The sequence below is a fragment of the Oncorhynchus clarkii genome, chromosome 7 (assembly GCF_045791955.1).
Source record: "Oncorhynchus clarkii lewisi isolate Uvic-CL-2024 chromosome 7, UVic_Ocla_1.0, whole genome shotgun sequence".
In the NCBI taxonomy this organism is placed as follows: Eukaryota; Metazoa; Chordata; class Actinopteri; order Salmoniformes; family Salmonidae; genus Oncorhynchus; species Oncorhynchus clarkii.
In genome coordinates, this window is record NC_092153.1 from 68,193,061 (window position 1) to 68,210,963 (window position 17,903).

Genomic DNA, 17,903 nt, shown 5'->3' on the forward strand with positions numbered 1-17,903 from the left:
ACTCGAGAACACCCTTTCCTGCCGATCTATAAATTACGTCTCTGCAATCTAGCATGGGTAGGATGGTCATCTGAATCACGGTTAGTTTGGCAGCTGGGGTGAACCTAAGCCCCAGTCTGAGATCCTGAGCGCTCTGGAGCAGGTTTTCATCAAGGATCTCTGTACTTTGCTCCATTCCTCTTTGCCTCGATCCTGACTCGTCTCCCAGTCCCTGATGCTGAAAAACATCCCCACAGCATGATGCTGCCACCACTACTGTTCACCGAAGGGATGGTGCCAGGTTTCCTCCAGACGTGACACTTGGCATTCAGGCCAAAGAGTTCAATCTTTGTTTCATCAGACCAGAGAATCCTGTTTCTCATGGTCTGAGAGTCCTTTAGGTGCCTTTTGGCAAACTCCAAGTGGGCTGTCATGTGCCTTTTACTGAGGAGTGACTTCCGTCTGGTCACTCTACCATAAAGGCCTGATTGGTGCTACAGAGATGGTTGTCCTTCTGTAAGGTTCTCCCAACTCTACAGAGGAACTCAAGCTCTGTCAGTGACCATCGGGTACTTGGTCACCTCTCTGACCAAGATCATTCTCCCCCTATTGCTCAGTTTGGCCGTGCGGCCAACTCTAGGAAGAATCTTGGTGGTTCCAAACTTCCTCCATTTAAGAATGATGGAGGCCACTGTGTTCTTGGGGACCTTCAATGGTTCAGAAATGTTTTGGTACACTTCCTCAGATCTGTGCCTCGACACAATCCTGTCTCGGAAGTGTATGGACAATTCTTTCAACCTCATGGCTTGGTTTTTCCTCTGACATGCACTGTCAACTGTGGCACCTTATATAGACAGGTGTGTGCCTTTCCAAATCATGTCCAATTAATTGAATTTACCACAGGTGGACTCCAATCAAATTGTAGAAACATCTCAAGGATGATCAATGGGAACAGGATGCACCTGAGCTCAATTTGAGTCTCATAGCAAAAGGTCTGAATTCTTGTGTAAATAAGCTATTTCTGTTTTCACTTTGTAATTATGGGGTATTGTATGTAGATTGCTGAGGATTTTTTTAAATAATTTAACACAATGTGGTAAAATTCAAGGGGTCTGAATACTTTCCAAATTGTTTGTTTTATTTATTTTTTACTCTGGACTCCAACATTGCTCATCCTAATATTTATATATTTCATTATCCTAATCTTTTACATGTTTTTATTGTTCTGAATTGGTAGATATTACTGCACTGTTGGAGCTAGGAACACAAGCCTTTCGCTACACCTGCAATAACGTCTGCTAAATCTGCTGTGTATGCAACCAATACATTCTGAATTTGACATGAACATTTCTAAAAAAGCAACAAATGTGAAGTTTTGTAATGGCCTAGTCGAAGTCCAGACCCAATCCCAATTGAGATGTTGTGGCAGGACTTGAAATGAACAGTTCATGTTTGAAAACCCACAAATGTCGGTGAGTTACAGCAGTTCTGCATGGAAGAGTGGACCAAACTTCCTCCAGAGCGAGGTGAGAGACTGATCAACAACTACAGGAAGCGTTTGGTTGGAGTCATTATGACTAAAGGTGGTACAATCAGTTATTGAGTGTAAGGGTGCAATTATACAGGGGCATTGGGTGTTTTTTTAATGAAATAAATGAAATAAGTATGTAATTGCTCTGTTATTTGTTCTCAGGTTCCCTTTATCCAATATTAGGTTTTGGTTCTGATTACTTCTGCATATTTTTGATACAGTAGGTTGAGACAATTAGAAAGGAGGCAAATACTTTTTCACAGCACTGTACATGAACACATACTCACACACTCACAGCATCAAGGACCCTACACACCCCAGCCACCAGCTGTACACTCCCTTGCCGTCAGGCAGATGGTATCGGAGCATGAGATTTGACACCAACAGGCTAAGAGACAGTTTCTATCTACAAGCCACTTGAAATGAAAATGAACAGACCGCCTGCACTGACTCTTCGCAACTTAGCACACATGCACCCCCCCCCCCCACACACACACACACATCACAACTGCTGCTGCCAGACTCTTATTTACTATTACTAACTGTACAATTTAAATACTTGCCCCCCAATACCCACTTCCCTGATACATGTATGCTGTAAATATTGGACTATAAATGATGCCTTCCTGTATTTTACTTATGCTAAAATGTTTATTATATTCTACTAAGCCATTTAACTGATGTTCATATTCTTATGTTTTATTGTTGATTATTGTTGTTGCATTGTCGAGAAGGAACCTGCACGTAAGCATTTCGTTGGACGGTGTATACCATGTGTATCCTGTACGTACGACTGATTCCAAGAACACAGGATGAGATGTTACTATCCTTTGTGCAAGCACTTCCAAGAGTTAATGAACAGTGAGCCTGGTGAAATTTGGGGAGCGCATCATCAGTAGTGTACCTTTGGTTCCTAGGGTGTTTCGGCCTTTCACACTATACACCCTCCCCAAAGGCAGCCAGCGACAGGGTGATCAATCCTACGCTTGCGTCCCATTCCATTCGACTAATTAAACTTAAACAAACCAAATCAAATCACATTTGTCACATGCACCGAATACAACAGGCCGAATACAACCTTACCGTGAAATGCTTACTTACAGGCCCTTACCCAACAATGCAGTTCAAGAAATAGAGTTAGTAAGATATTTACTAAGTAAACTAAGTTTAAAAAAATCTAATCAATCAAAAGGTAACACAAGAAATGTACATATCAATAACGAGGCTCTATACAGGGGGTGGGGGGGGTGGGGTCAATGTAAATAGTCCGGGTGGACGTTTGACTTGGTGCTCCGGTACTGCTTGACGTGCAGTAGCAGAGAGAACAGGCTATGTCTTGGGTGACTCGAGTCTTTGACAATTTTTTGGGCCTTCCTCTGACACCGCCTAGTATATAGGTCCTGGATGTCAGAAAGTTTAGCCCCAGTGATGTACTGGACAAATACGCACTACCCTCTGTAGTGCCTTACTGTCAGATGCCAAGCAGTTGCCATACCAGGCGGTGATGCAACTGTACAGGATGCTCTCGATGGTGCAGCTGTAGAACCTTTTGAGGATCTGAGGACCCATGCCAAATCTTTTCAGTATCCTGAGGGGGAAAGGTGTTGTCATGCCCTCTTCACGACTGTCTTGGTATGTTTTTACCATGATAGTTTGTTGGTGATGTGGAAACCAAGGAACTTGAAACTCTCGACCCGCTCCACTTCAGTCCCGTTGATGTTAATGGGAGTCTGTTAGGCCCTCTTTTTCCTATAGTCCACGATCAGCTCCTTTGTCTTGCTCACATTGAGGAAGAGGTTGTTGTCCTGGCACTACACTGCCAGGTCTGTGACCTATTCCCTATAGGCTGTCTCATCGTTGTCGATGATCACTGTTTTGTCATCAGAAAACTTAATGATGGTGTTGGAGTCGTGCTTGACCACACAGTTGTGGGTGAACAGGGAGTACAGGAGTGGACTAAGCACGGCCCTTGTCTTACCAGACGTTGCTGCTCTGTCCTGCCGAAACACAGAGAAGCCAGCCAGCTCTATATTATCTGTGTCGTCGTTCAGCCAAGTCTCTGTGAAACATAAGATATTACAGTTTTTAATGTCCCTTTAGTAGGATAATCTTGATCGTAGATCGTCCCGTTTGTTTTTCAATGATTGCACGTTGGCCAATAATACAGAAGGTGGTGGGGGTTTATCTCCTCGTAGGCAAATTCTCACAAGGCACCCCACCCTCCTGCCCCCTTTCTCAGTCTTTTCTTCACACTGATTTTTATTTAACTAGACACGTCAGTTAAGAACAAATTCTTATTTACAATGACCTTTTGGTTACTGGCCGAACGCTCTAACCACTAGGCTACTTGCCACTGATGATGGGGATTTGGGCCTTGTAACACATACTGTTGCTCTGACGTAGAGTAGTTTGGCTATTGTTCAGTCACCCCAGAGTTCTGGGTTTGATCATATCACCCTGACCCAATAAGCAGATGACAACAGCTCAAGGAGGAGAGAGGAGGGAGAAACAACACCCAACATGTCACGACCTTGGGGGAATACAACCTGGGGGACCAGCCTAGTCAGTCTAAATCGAAATCCTCTCCCTTCAGGGAAGGCCCTGCTAAGTATTGTGTGTTGACCCACATCTTGTCTCCATTCTGCTGGCTTATTATCGTTTGCCAGTGGGTAAAAAACCCAGACGGCTGCTCTCCGACATTGGAGCTGTTATCAGGGCCAGATAGGAGAGGAGGGCCTGGGTGTGGTGGCGGCCAGTGGCAAGGCCCACTTAAGTGGAGTAGTGTTTGTTTTTCAAGCACTCAACATGCTTGTTTTCCATAAGGGTTCCCCATGCCCCTATCCTCCTCTCCATCAACACAGTCAGAGAAAATCTGTACACCACACACACCTGCGCGCACGTGCACATACGCACAGACACAAGGGCCCACAGAACATTAGCAGGAACAGCAGTCCAAGCAAAACCTTTAGCAGACCTGACCACCAGTTGTTCATACATACAGTGGAAGATACAGTATGATATACTAAGAAAAAACATGTCATTACTAACTTATTTCCCTCTCTTTGTAACAGTAACTCATCAAATCAAATCACATTTTATTTGTCACATACACGTGTTTAGCAGATGTTATTGCGGGTGTAGGGAAATGCTTGTGCTTCTAGTTGCGTCAGTGCAGCAATATCTAACAAGTCAGATCTAACAATTTCACAACAAATACCTAATACACACACATCTAAGTAAAGGAATGGAATTAAGAATATATACATATATGGATGAGCAATGTCGGAGCATATGATAGCAGGGGTAGCCTAGTGGTTAGAGCGGTGGACTAGCAACCGGAAGATTGCAAGTTCAAACCCCGAGCTGACAAGGTCAAATCTGTCGTTCTGTCCCTGAATAGGCAGTTAACCCACTATTCCTAGGCTGTCAATGAAAATAAGAATTTGTTCTTAACTGACTTGCCTAGTTAAATAAAGGTAAAAAAAATGTAAATGATATCCTTTGACACATAGACTGTCATCTAACCAGGTGTGTATCAGTGGGTTGATGTCACGGTAAAGAACATCTTATTTGTTTTCTTCTCAGTTTCACAGCTACTTTCTGTGATTGACAGTCTTGACTCACCACATCCTCCCTACTCCCCCATGCTGTCTAACATGATGGAAAACCCAGCAATAGAGAAAAACAAACCACACTGTGGTTGTTCTTTTGTATGTGTGGCTTAGTCGGATTCTGTGCATTTAGGTAGTTTTGTATGAACTTTGTGTAATGTCATGAGTTTTGTATTAGTATTGTGTATGTCTGTCTGTGCTTAGGTGTGTGAGCATACATAGGGCACCATTGTGTGTTTAGGTAAGTGAGGGTGTGGGTACCACTAAGGGGTTAACATGGCAAAGGAGGACTGCTCAGTGAGCTACAGCTGGAGAGTGTTTGGCCAGTGGAGGGGGATGGAGGGGACTGCCATGTGGGGGTTGTTTTGGGATGGGGAGATTAGGGGGTACGTGGGAGGTTGTTATGGGGGAAGACCGGAGAGGAGGAGGATTTGACAAGAGTCTGGGAGGGAGTCTGGGACGGAGTGGAGGGGGCACCCCTTTAATGTCTGACCACAAGCGGGGTGTGTGTGTGGGGGGGGGGGATTTATTCAGACAGCTGCCCTTGGATTAGGTCGAGTTCCCGGCATCAACAGGGAACAATCTAGGCTTTGTGAGGTAAGGGGGTTGGGGGGAGTGATGGCGGGGGATTTAGGGGGTGAGAGAGAAGAGGGGGACATGGTGAGAGGGCCAAGAGGAGGGAGAGTTGGTAAACAGCTGCTAAAAAACTCACACAACCCATAAAACTCAGCCTGTCCTTTTAAAGTCTCACCTTTGCATGTTTAAGGTGGCCTATTTCTGGAGTTCACTGCTGTTTGACTAATGTCTCCCTGTTCCAGTGGGTTTGACTTTAGGTCCACAGGTAGCTGCTAGGGTCATTCAGGACCATGAAACTGTTCAGTTAGGTGACATTTTCTGTTCTACTCAATACATTTGTATCTGAACGTTCTGTTATATGAGAAGAGAAGTCCCCATTTTTACATCATGTTTAGCACTGAGCACTCAGAACTAACTGTAATGTATTTTCATTCATATTCAAAGTAACTCACTAAACCCTGTCTTTCTTGCTCATTGTTATTACTTATAAAAACAAAGAGAAGGTCTGATCTAATCTGTATATACAGTAGATAATGTGGTTGTATTTTCATTCATATTCAAAGTAACTCACTAAACCCTGTCTTTCTTGCTCATTGTTATTACTTATAAAAACAAAGAGAAGGTCTGATCTAATCTGTATATACAGTAGTTAATGTGGTTGTTTGTATGTTTCTACTCATAAAGAAACACTCAGGGTTGGGTTTTGTACGATTGTACAAGTAAGATGAGTGACATGAGTTCCCTGATAAAGAAGAAAAATATAAGGGTTTTGAGAAGGGAAAAAAAGAGTCATGCTCCTACACTTCAGTTTAATTATCTGAGGTAAAATCCCAGCACAAAGATAAAGAGCATGGGTCTTTTCTAGACAGGTTGGAGAGAAAGTCCTGGAGGTACTGTGGCTTTGTGTCCTACAATTGTTTCGTTGTTTACAGTATCACTTCAGTAGAAACAACAACAAAAACTTACATAAAAGTTAAAACCTGCATTTTTACTGTTACCCCCCCCCCCTCCATAGGGGCTTCCCCCAGTTAGCGTCACAGATACAGTACGTCTCAGTTCCCTTCCGCCATTTTGACAGTAGGCTAAATGAGAAGTGAGACAGGTGGGCGAAAGAAAGACCAAGCACAACAGAGACAAATGGTTTCACATGAGATGGAACACATAGGAGATGGATAGATAATGAGTGGGAGAGGATAGGAGAATTAGAATGTTATTGAGAGGCCCCTCTAGTCTATTTCTCCCTCACACACACAAGCACACAGACAGACAGCCAAGTGAGAGACAATACTTGGGTCTATTGTAATGTATGGGGCAGGGAGGTAAACCTGTAAATATAGTGTCGAGAGCCACCGTTCACACTTTCACATCAAATGGTCTCTCAGGAGACGGGTCACAGAGGAAGGAGCTCTGGGTGTCATTACAGTCATATCCAAGGTCATACGACTAATAACCCTGTTGCTCTATCTTTCCCTTCAGACAGTGGCTTCCTAACACTTTTCTGTTGTGAACTACTTTAGGATTATCGAAATAAACAAAACATTATTTCTTGCCACATCTTAGTCTCCAGCTGCGACTATGAAACACAAGTGTCAGCAATATCTTTCTACAGTATTTTCCGGGAAACAAATTAAATGGTGTTTTAGGGAGATTTAGACAAAGGAAGTGAAAGTTTCATTTATAGCCCAACAGGAAATTATGTGTTGGCATGGGGTGAGAGAAAGACAGATTGAGAAATAATTTGCCATTTCAACCAACATGTTCTTGGACCAGTGAATAAGTTACAGGCATGTTTATTATTATGTAGTACCACCGTACATATTTATTATGTAGTACCACAGTACATATTTATTATGTAGTACCACAGTACATATTTATTATGTAGTACCACCGTACATATTTATTATGTAGTACCACCGTACATATTTATTATGTAGTACCACAGTACATATTTATTATGCAGTACCAAGGTACATATTTATTATGTAGCACCACAGTACATATTTATTATGTAGTACCACAGTACATATTTATTATGTAGTACCACCGTACATATTTATTATGCAGTACCACAGTACATATTTATTATGCAGTACCACCGTACATATTTATTATGCAGTACCACCGTACATATTTATTATGCAGTACCACCGTACATATTTATTATGCAGTACCACCGTACATATTTATTATGTAGTACCACCGTACATATTTATTATGCAGTACCACCGTACATATTTATTATGTAGTACCACCGTACATATTTATTATGTAGTACCACAGTACATATTTATTATGTAGTACCACCGTACATATTTATTATGTATTACCACCGTACATATTTATTATGCAGTACCACCGTACATATTTATTATGCAGTACCACCGTACATATATATTATGTAGTACCACAGTACATATTTATTATGTAGTACCACAGTACATATTTATTATGTAGTACCACCGTACATATTTATTATGTAGTACCACCGTACATATTTATTATGTAGTACCAGCGTACATATTTATTATGTAGTACCAGCGTACATATTTATTATGTAGTACCACCGTACATATTTATTATGTAGTACCACAGTACATATTTATTATGTAGTACCACAGTACATATTTATTATGTAGTACCACCGTACATATTTATTATGTAGTACCAGCGTACATATTTATTATGTAGTACCACAGTACATATTTATTATGCAGTACCACCGTACATATTTATTATGTAGTACCACAGTACATATTTATTATGTAGTACCACAGTACATATTTATTATGTAGTACCACAGTACATATTTATTATGTAGTACCACAGTACATATTTATTATGTAGTACCACAGTACATATTTATTATGTAGTACCACCGTACATATTTATTATGTAGTACCACAGTACATATTTATTATTCAGTACCACCGTACATATTTATTATGCAGTACCACCGTACATATTTATTATGTAGTACCACAGTACATATTTATTATGTAGTACCACAGTACATATTTATTATGTAGTACCACAGTACATATTTATTATGTAGTACCACCGTACATATTTATTATGTAGCACCACCGTACATATTTATTATGTAGTACCACCGTACATATTTATTATGTAGTACCACAGTACATATTTATTATGCAGTACCACCGTACATATTTATTATGTAGTACCACCGTACATATTTATTATGTAGTACCACAGTACATATTTATTATGTAGTACCACCGTACATATTTATTATGTAGTACCAGCGTACATATTTATTATGTAGTACCAGCGTACATATTTATTATGTAGTACCACCGTACATATTTATTATGTAGTACCACAGTACATATTTATTATGTAGTACCACAGTACATATTTATTATGTAGTACCACCGTACATATTTATTATGTAGTACCACCGTACATATTTATTATGTAGTACCAGCGTACATATTTATTATGTAGTACCAGCGTACATATTTATTATGTAGTACCACAGTACATATTTATTATGCAGTACCACCGTACATATTTATTATGTAGTACCACAGTACATATTTATTATGTAGTACCACAGTACATATTTATTATGTAGTACCACAGTACATATTTATTATGTAGTACCACAGTACATATTTATTATGTAGTACCACAGTACATATTTATTATGTAGTACCACCGTACATATTTATTATGTGGTACCACAGTACATATTTATTATGCAGTACCACCGTACATATTTATTATGCAGTACCACCGTACATATTTATTATGTAGTACCACAGTACATATTTATTATGTAGTACCACAGTACATATTTATTATGTAGTACCACAGTACATATTTATTATGTAGTACCACCGTACATATTTATTATGTAGCACCACCGTACATATTTTTTATGTAGTACCACCGTACATATTTATTATGTAGTACCACCGTACATATTTATTATGTAGTACCACCGTACATATTTATTATGTAGTACCACCGTACATATTTATTATGTAGTACCAGCGTACATATTTATTATGTAGTACCACAGTACATATTTATTATGCAGTACCACCGTACATATTTATTATGTAGTACCACAGTACATATTTATTATGTAGTACCACAGTACATATTTATTATGTAGTACCACAGTACATATTTATTATGTAGTACCACAGTACATATTTATTATGTAGTACCACAGTACATATTTATTATGTAGTACCACCGTACATATTTATTATGTAGTACCACAGTACATATTTATTATGCAGTACCACCGTACATATTTATTATGTAGTACCACAGTACATATTTATTATGTAGTACCACAGTACATATTTATTATGTAGTACCACAGTGCATATTTATTATGTAGTACCACCGTACATATTTATTATGTAGCACCACCGTACATATTTATTATGTAGTACCACCGTACATATTTATTATGTAGTACCACAGTACATATTTATTATGCAGTACCACCGTACATATTTATTATGCAGTACCACCGTACATATTTATTATGCAGTACCACCGTACATATTTATTATGTAGTACCACCGTACATATTTATTATGTAGTACCACCGTACATATTTATTATGTAGCACCACCGTACATATTTATTATGTAGCACCACCGTACATATTTATTATGTAGCACCACCGTACATATTTATTATGTAGCACCACAGTATATATTTATTATGTAGTACCACATTACATATTTATTATGCAGTACCACCGTACATATTTATTATGCAGTACCACCGTACATATTTATTATGCAGTACCACCGTACATATTTATTATGCAGTACCACCGTACATATGAATTATGTAGTACCACAGTACATTTTTATTATGTAGTACCACCGTACATATTTATTATGCAGTACCACCGTACATATTTATTATGTAGTACCACAGTACATATTTATTATGTAGTACCACAGTACATATTTATTATGTAGTACCACCGTACATATTTATTATGTAGTACCACCGTACATATTTATTATGCAGTACCACCGTACAAACATGATTTGGGGAATCATATCAATTACATACAATTGTTTTGATTGTATTGATTCAATTGCTTACAATCTGATTTACATTCTGGATGATATGCATATTTCAATAAACTCAACCATCTCTAAACGAGGTACTACAACCAAACAACAGACAGGCCCTACTGTCCAGTAGAGACTTGGAGCTCTATTCCATCTGTACCACTGTAGAGTTACAGATTGTGTGATAGAAATATAAAGGTTGTTTCTGACTGAGCAGATATATGCAACTTTTACAGTGAATGCAATTTCGCTAACGCAGGATCATTGCCTTTAAAACGGTGAACTTCCACGATACGGATTGAATAGAGCCCACAGTTGCACTGTTGACCTGAAACAACCCCTTTAAAAAAAACAACAACAAACCCTGACATTCTCCAGTAATGACACAGAAATTAAACCATTGTGAAGCGCCAGACCAATTATCCCCATGCCTCAGGGTCGGGGAAATCCTGGAGGACTGAGCTGGCCAGCCCTCAAGGGCGAGGGGCCCCCAGCCCGCTGGCTGGCCCAGCTCCTCAGCCCACTCTGGGGTAATTGGGGGGAGAGTGTCTGGTCTTTACAGTACCCAGCACCAGGGATTAGCCAAATGGCCTCAAAGGGGATCTACCCAACCACCCGCCCGCTCACACTGCACACCAACTGGTGTGTCCCCCTCCACAATTGGATGGTCTGGGGTGGCCAAGGCCAAACAACTCTGAGTTATGGTGGGTTGTGGGAGGGGGGTGTGTGTGTGTTTTTGCTTGCAGACTAGGGGATGAAGCCTGAGCTGAGACAACACACTGGTAGCCTCAGGGCAGGGAAGGGTATCATAAAGGTGAATGAGAGAGATGAAAGAGAAAGAAAAAAAGCTTTAAGATCCTATAACTTAGGGATTCTAAATGAATATGATTATAGGGGAACCCAACTACATGTGGGGACTGCTCTGTCAAATAAGCTGTTGAATCTCTATTTCACTTGGGGAAGAAGAGACATACTAGCATTACTGTTTACTATCTCTCTACTTCTAGAAGTGACTGTTAGTAGCATATACTGCAGCATGAAGAACCTGTTTTTACTTTGTTGTGGGAATTGTGGGAATTCAGTGAGTCCCACATAGACACGGAGACAGAGACAAAGACACAGAGAGAGAGAAAGAGATACAGAAAGAGACAGAGCAAGGCACAGAAATAGAGAGCAATAGAGACAGAGACAGAGAGAAGCAAAGGGGGGAGCGAAACCAAGAAACCTGCCTGGATACCGCCATCGACCAATGAGAAAGCAGACAGGTCTATAAACAAAGTTTGACTGGCCCCAGCAGCTGCCTACAGGTCAGAGGTCATCCATTCAGTTGTCAATGAGCCCTTTAACCCACAGAGAGGCTGTGAGAAGGAGAGGGGGAAGGAGGGCATGGATCCATTACAGACACAACAGGACAGACTGGAGCTTTTGTTAAGGCAATGACCTACAGAAATGTACATACCCATAATTTTTCTGGTCAACATACACTATACACACACAAAAGTATGTGTACACCCCTTCAAATTAGTGGATTCGGCTATTTCAGCCCGTTGCTGACAGGTGTATAAAATCAATCGCACAGCCATAGAATCTCCGTAGGCAAACATAGAATGGCCTTACTGAACAGCTCAGTGACTTTCAATGTGTCACCGTCATAGGATGCTGCCTTTCCAACAAGTAAGTTCGTTAAATTTCTACCCAGCTAGAGCTGCCCCAGTCAACTGTAAGTGCTGATATTGCGAAGTGGAAACATCTAGGAGCAATAAAGGCTCAGTCGTGTAAGTGGTAGGCCACAAAAGCTCACAGAACAGGATCGCAGAGTGCTGAAGCGGTTGCAACACTCCCTATCGAATTCCAAACTGCCTCCGGAAGCAACGTCAGTACAAGAACTGTTCATCAGGGGCTTCATGAAATGGATTTCCATGGCTGAGCAGCCGTACACAAGCCTAAGATCACTATATGCAATGCAAGCTTTGGCTGGAGTGGTGTAAAGCTCGCCGCCATTGGACTCTGGAGGAGTGGAAACGCATTCTCTAGAGTGATGAATCACACTTCACCATCTGGCAGTCTGACAGATGAATCTGGATTTGGTGGATGCCATGAGAACGCTACCTGCCCCAATGCATAGTGCCAACTGTACAGTTTGGTGGAGCAGGAATAACGACTTGGGCTAGGTCCCTTAGTTCCAGTGAAGGGTAATCTTAATGCTACAGCATACAATGGCAACTTGACTGGCCTGCACAGTGTCCTGACCTCAACCCGATTGAACACCTTTGGGATGAATTGGGACGCCGAATGCGAGCCAGGCTTAATCGCCCAACATCAGTCCCCGACCTCACTAATGCTCTTGTGGTTGAATGTAAGCAAATCCCCCCAGCAATGTTCCAACATCTAGTGGAAAGCCATCCCAGAAGAGTGGAAGCTGTTATAGCAGCAAAGGGGGGACTAACTCCATATTAATGCCCATGATTTTGGAATGAGATGTTCGACGATCAGGTGTCCACATACTTTTGATCATGCAGTGTAAGAAACAGTGTCACATTCTTGTCAGTTTCACTGACAGGTAACTTAAGATGCCGTTTCCTACGATACAATGCCCTAACAAAGTTAGATAAAGGAGGGTGAAGAGAGAGAGAGACACACACAGAGAGAGAGAGAGAGAGAGAGAGAGAGAGAGAGAGAGAGAGAGAGAGAGAGAGAGAGAGAGAGACACAGAGAGAGAGAGAGAGAGAGAGAGAGAGAGAGACACAGAGAGAGAGAGAGAGACAGAGAGAGAGAGAGAGACAGAGAGAGAGAGAGAGAGAGAGAGAGAGAGAGAGAGAGACAGACAGACAGACAGACAGACAGACAGAGAGAGACAGACAGACAGAGAGAGAGAGACAGACAGACAGACAGACAGACAGACAGACAGACAGACAGACAGACAGACAGACAGACAGACAGACAGACAGACAGACAGAGACAGACAGACAGAGAGAGAGAGAGAGAGAGAGAGAGACAGAGAGAGAGAGAGAGAGAGAGAGAGAGAGAGAGAGACAGAGACAGAGAGACAGAGACAGAGAGACAGAGACAGAGACAGAGAGAGACAGAGAGAGAGACAGAGAGAGAGAGAGAGAGAGAGAGAGAGAGAGAGAGATGTGTAACGCCTCCGATCTATGTCCCAACCATGGACCGAATCAAACGACAAACTGACTAGAATTATCAAATGAACACATACATACAATTACCATTTGAGTTTACTTTTCAAGCTGTGAGTGTTCAGTCATCTGAATAAATAGTAGACAGTTTTAACAACTCTCTCTCTAACACACACACACACACACACACACACACACACAGCGCCCCTTTGACTCAGTCAGGTGTGTTGCAGACAGAGAGCCCCCACTGACGTCACTCCTGTCTGTCTCTCTGTAGAAACCAAGAGTAAAACATCACAACTATTCTCAACAGTTACTGTACCTTGTACTTCAGGAAAAATGCAGGCAAACGTAAGCTACCATGGTGAACGTCAGTTGCTGCACGTCAATCTACAAACTCGGCACCTGCCAACAGAGATACTGCAACAGTATTTATGAGCCAATTTTACAATCCAGCAGGTCAAATTGACAGGGCATTTTAGACAGGGAACATGTTGTTGTGCTGACATAATCACTATTATATGAGCAACATGTTCACTGCAAATATTACGTAATACATTATTGTGTCACTGTACCACTCTAAACCACCTGTCTACCTCCCAAGGGCCAAAGCAGATCTTGTGTCAGGGAAGCTGAATTTTCCTGGATGGTTACCATAGTTAGCTTAGCGTACTGCTAGCTTATCTGGGTCTCATTTACAGTGTGATTTGCCTGTGAATTCCTAAGACACAGGAGTGGCTGCTTCAGACAGTCTTGATTGGGTCACACAGAGAACAATTAGGAGTGTGTGTTATGTGATGTCATGTTGTGTGTCCTATGTGAGACGTGATACATATGATAGGTCTGAATTGGGGTGGAATCCACACTTACAGTCCTAAAGAATGTGGCCCCCTCACCAATCCCACTGTGTGATGTCACCAAAGTTTACATGTTGAGCCTGACACCCACAGCCCGTTTCCACACATCACCTCCCATTATATCCTCCTTCACACCTACTTTATGATTCAACTGGGTCTTACTGTGAGCACACACAACCGACACCAGACACAGACAGACACAACTGTGTCCACTAACAGAGACAAAGACACAGCGCGGTAAATTCTCACATACATACATTGGCCTACTCTACTCAAACACAATCCTGAGCGAAACATAAACAGAGAGACATAAACAGAAATAAACTCTGGCTAATAAACAACCTCGTCTAAACACCTACCTCTTGTTTACAGACTCAATTAAATTATATCCCTCTTCGCACCAATGATTAAATGAGGACCACTTCACTCACTGTTCTGTTCGCACCCACACATATCCTGTCTTTCTCTCCCATACATACATAAATGCCCCCTTCCCCCACACACACATGCAACACACAATCAATATTCTGTAGATAATAAGGTAGAGGTCAACTATTAGAAAGTCTCTGTTTATCCACATTTTATTTGAGTTTTTGTGTGTATATTCTAGTGTATTCAGATTAGATTAGCTACAAATTTGACTGTTATAAAAGTAAACATAATTAAAGAAAACAGTAGTACTTTGATGGTTAGCCATTTGCTTTGTAACCCCAGAGGATCAGACCAAAATAACAGCATCAGGCAAACCTTTGGAAAATTCCACTCTAACACATGTATGATCAATAGGACTCCACCAAGGAATAAATTACACTGATTCCACTCCTCTGTTTCTCTGCTCAACTCCCCTCCTACCTCTTTTTTCTCTCCCCCCTCAGTCAAAGCGGCCTAATCCACCCCGGGCACTTGTTGCTGCATGAAAAGTTATGTCGACCTCACAGGCCTCTGTAATAGTAATAGGATTGTCGGGGGGGGCTCACTGAGCTGAAAGAGGCCTTTTTCTGATGTTTAGTGCTGGATGGATGGGGGCGGTGGGCACAGGACGAGGTGGGGATGGGACAGATGGTGCTATGGCTACTGTGAGAGGGGGAGCCAAGGATAGAGAGAGGGAGACGGGAGTAGAGCCGGGGAACGAGGCGTGCCTTTTTTATTGTTCCTCTCATCTCCCCCGGCTTTCACAAACAACAGATCACGTGCTGCAAGAGGTCCGGTGCCCCTCGGCTTACGTCCCTCAACCCTCCTGGGTCAGCAGGGTGAGATGAAAGGGGGAACAGGGATGGGTGAGGGAGGGGGTACACCAACCTTCTTTTCACCTTTTAGAGGCCTGCATTCAGGTCTTTCTCCCTCTCTCTGCTGCTGGGTTTTAGGGGCACAGAAGAGGAGGGTGAAAAAGCCAGGCGACACTGAGGGTGTGTTCTCATTGATGAGAATTTCGAGAGATTCTAAAGAGGTATTGATTCTCGAGTGACATTACTGTAATGTAAACTAGCGTATTTCTTATGTCTCGAACACTACCTCCGGAGGTCGCACACGACACTCGTCCGACAGTTGCTCTCTAAGCAGGGCAGGTTAAACAGAATTGTCTCATTGAGCCCAATATTCATACAATACAAATACCTTAAGCCATTTTGCCACAACTCTGGAAGTATGCTTGGTATCATTGTCCATTTGGAAGACCCATTTGTGACCAAGCTTTAACTTCCTGATGAATGTCTTCAATATATCCACATAAGTGTCCTTCCTCATGATGCCATCTATTTTGTGAAGTGCACCAGTCCCTCCTGCAGCAAAGCACCCCTGCAACATGATGCTACCACCCCTGTGCTTCACGGTTGGGATGGTGTTCTTCGGCTTGCAAAGCCTCCCTCTTTTTCCTGCAAACATAACGATAGTCATTATTGCCAAACAGTTCTATTTTTGTTAATCAGACCAGAGGACATTTCTCCAAAAAGTACGCTCTTTGTCCCCATATGCAGTAGCAAACCGTAGTCTGGCTTTTTTATGGCGGTTTTGGAGAAGTGGCTTCTTCCTTGCTGAGCAGCCTTTCAGGTTATGTTGACATAGGACTCGTTTTTATTGTGGATATAGATACTTTTGTACCTGTTTCCTCCAGCATCTTCACAAGGTCCTTTGCTGTTGTTCTGGGATTGATCTGCACTTTTCACACCAAAGTATGTTTATCTCTAGGAGACAGAAGGCATCTCCTTCCTGAACGGCATGACGGCTGCGTGGTCCCATGGTGTTTATACTTGCGCACTATTGTTTGTACAGATGAATGTGGTACCTTCAGGCGTTTGGAAATTGCTCCCAAGGATGAACCAGATTTGTGGAGGTCTGATTTGTGGAGGTCTTGGCTGATTTCTTTTGATTTTCCCATGATGTCAAGCAAAGAGGCACTGAGTTTGAAGGTAGGCCTTGAAATACTGTACATCCACCAATTGACTCAAATTATGTTAATTAGCCTATCAGGAACTTCTAAAGCCATGACATGATTTTGGGGATTTTTCTAAGCTGTTTAAAGGCCCAGTCAACTTAGAGTATGTAAACATCTGACCCACTAAAATTGTGATACAGTGAATCATAAGTGAAATAATCTGTCTAAACAATTGTTGGAAAAATGACTTGTCGTGCACAAAATAGATGTCCTAACCAACTTGCCAAAACTATAGTTTGTTAACAAGACTCCAACCTAAGTGTATGTAAACTTCCGACTTCAACTGTACTGAGATCATGTGACAAATCATGTGACACTTTGATTGCACACAGGTGGACTTTATTTAACTAATTGTGTGGCTTCTGTAAGTAATTGGTTGCACCAGATCTTATTTAAGGGCTTCATAGCAAAGGGGGGGGAATACATATGCACGCACCACTTTCCAGTTTTTTAAAATGTTTTGAAACAAGTTTTTTTTTTTTCTCACTTCACCAATTTTGACTATTTTGTGTATGTCCATTACATGAAATCCAAATAAAAATCAATTTAAATTGCAGGTTGTAATGCAACAAAATAGGAAAAACAATTGACCAGGGGGGTGTACTGAACACGATGGGAGACAGAGAGCTGGTTTCAAGCGTAGGGCGCAGCAGGTGTTTATTGGTGTCATCGCCCTGATCTGTTTCACCTGTTCCTGTGATTGTCTCCA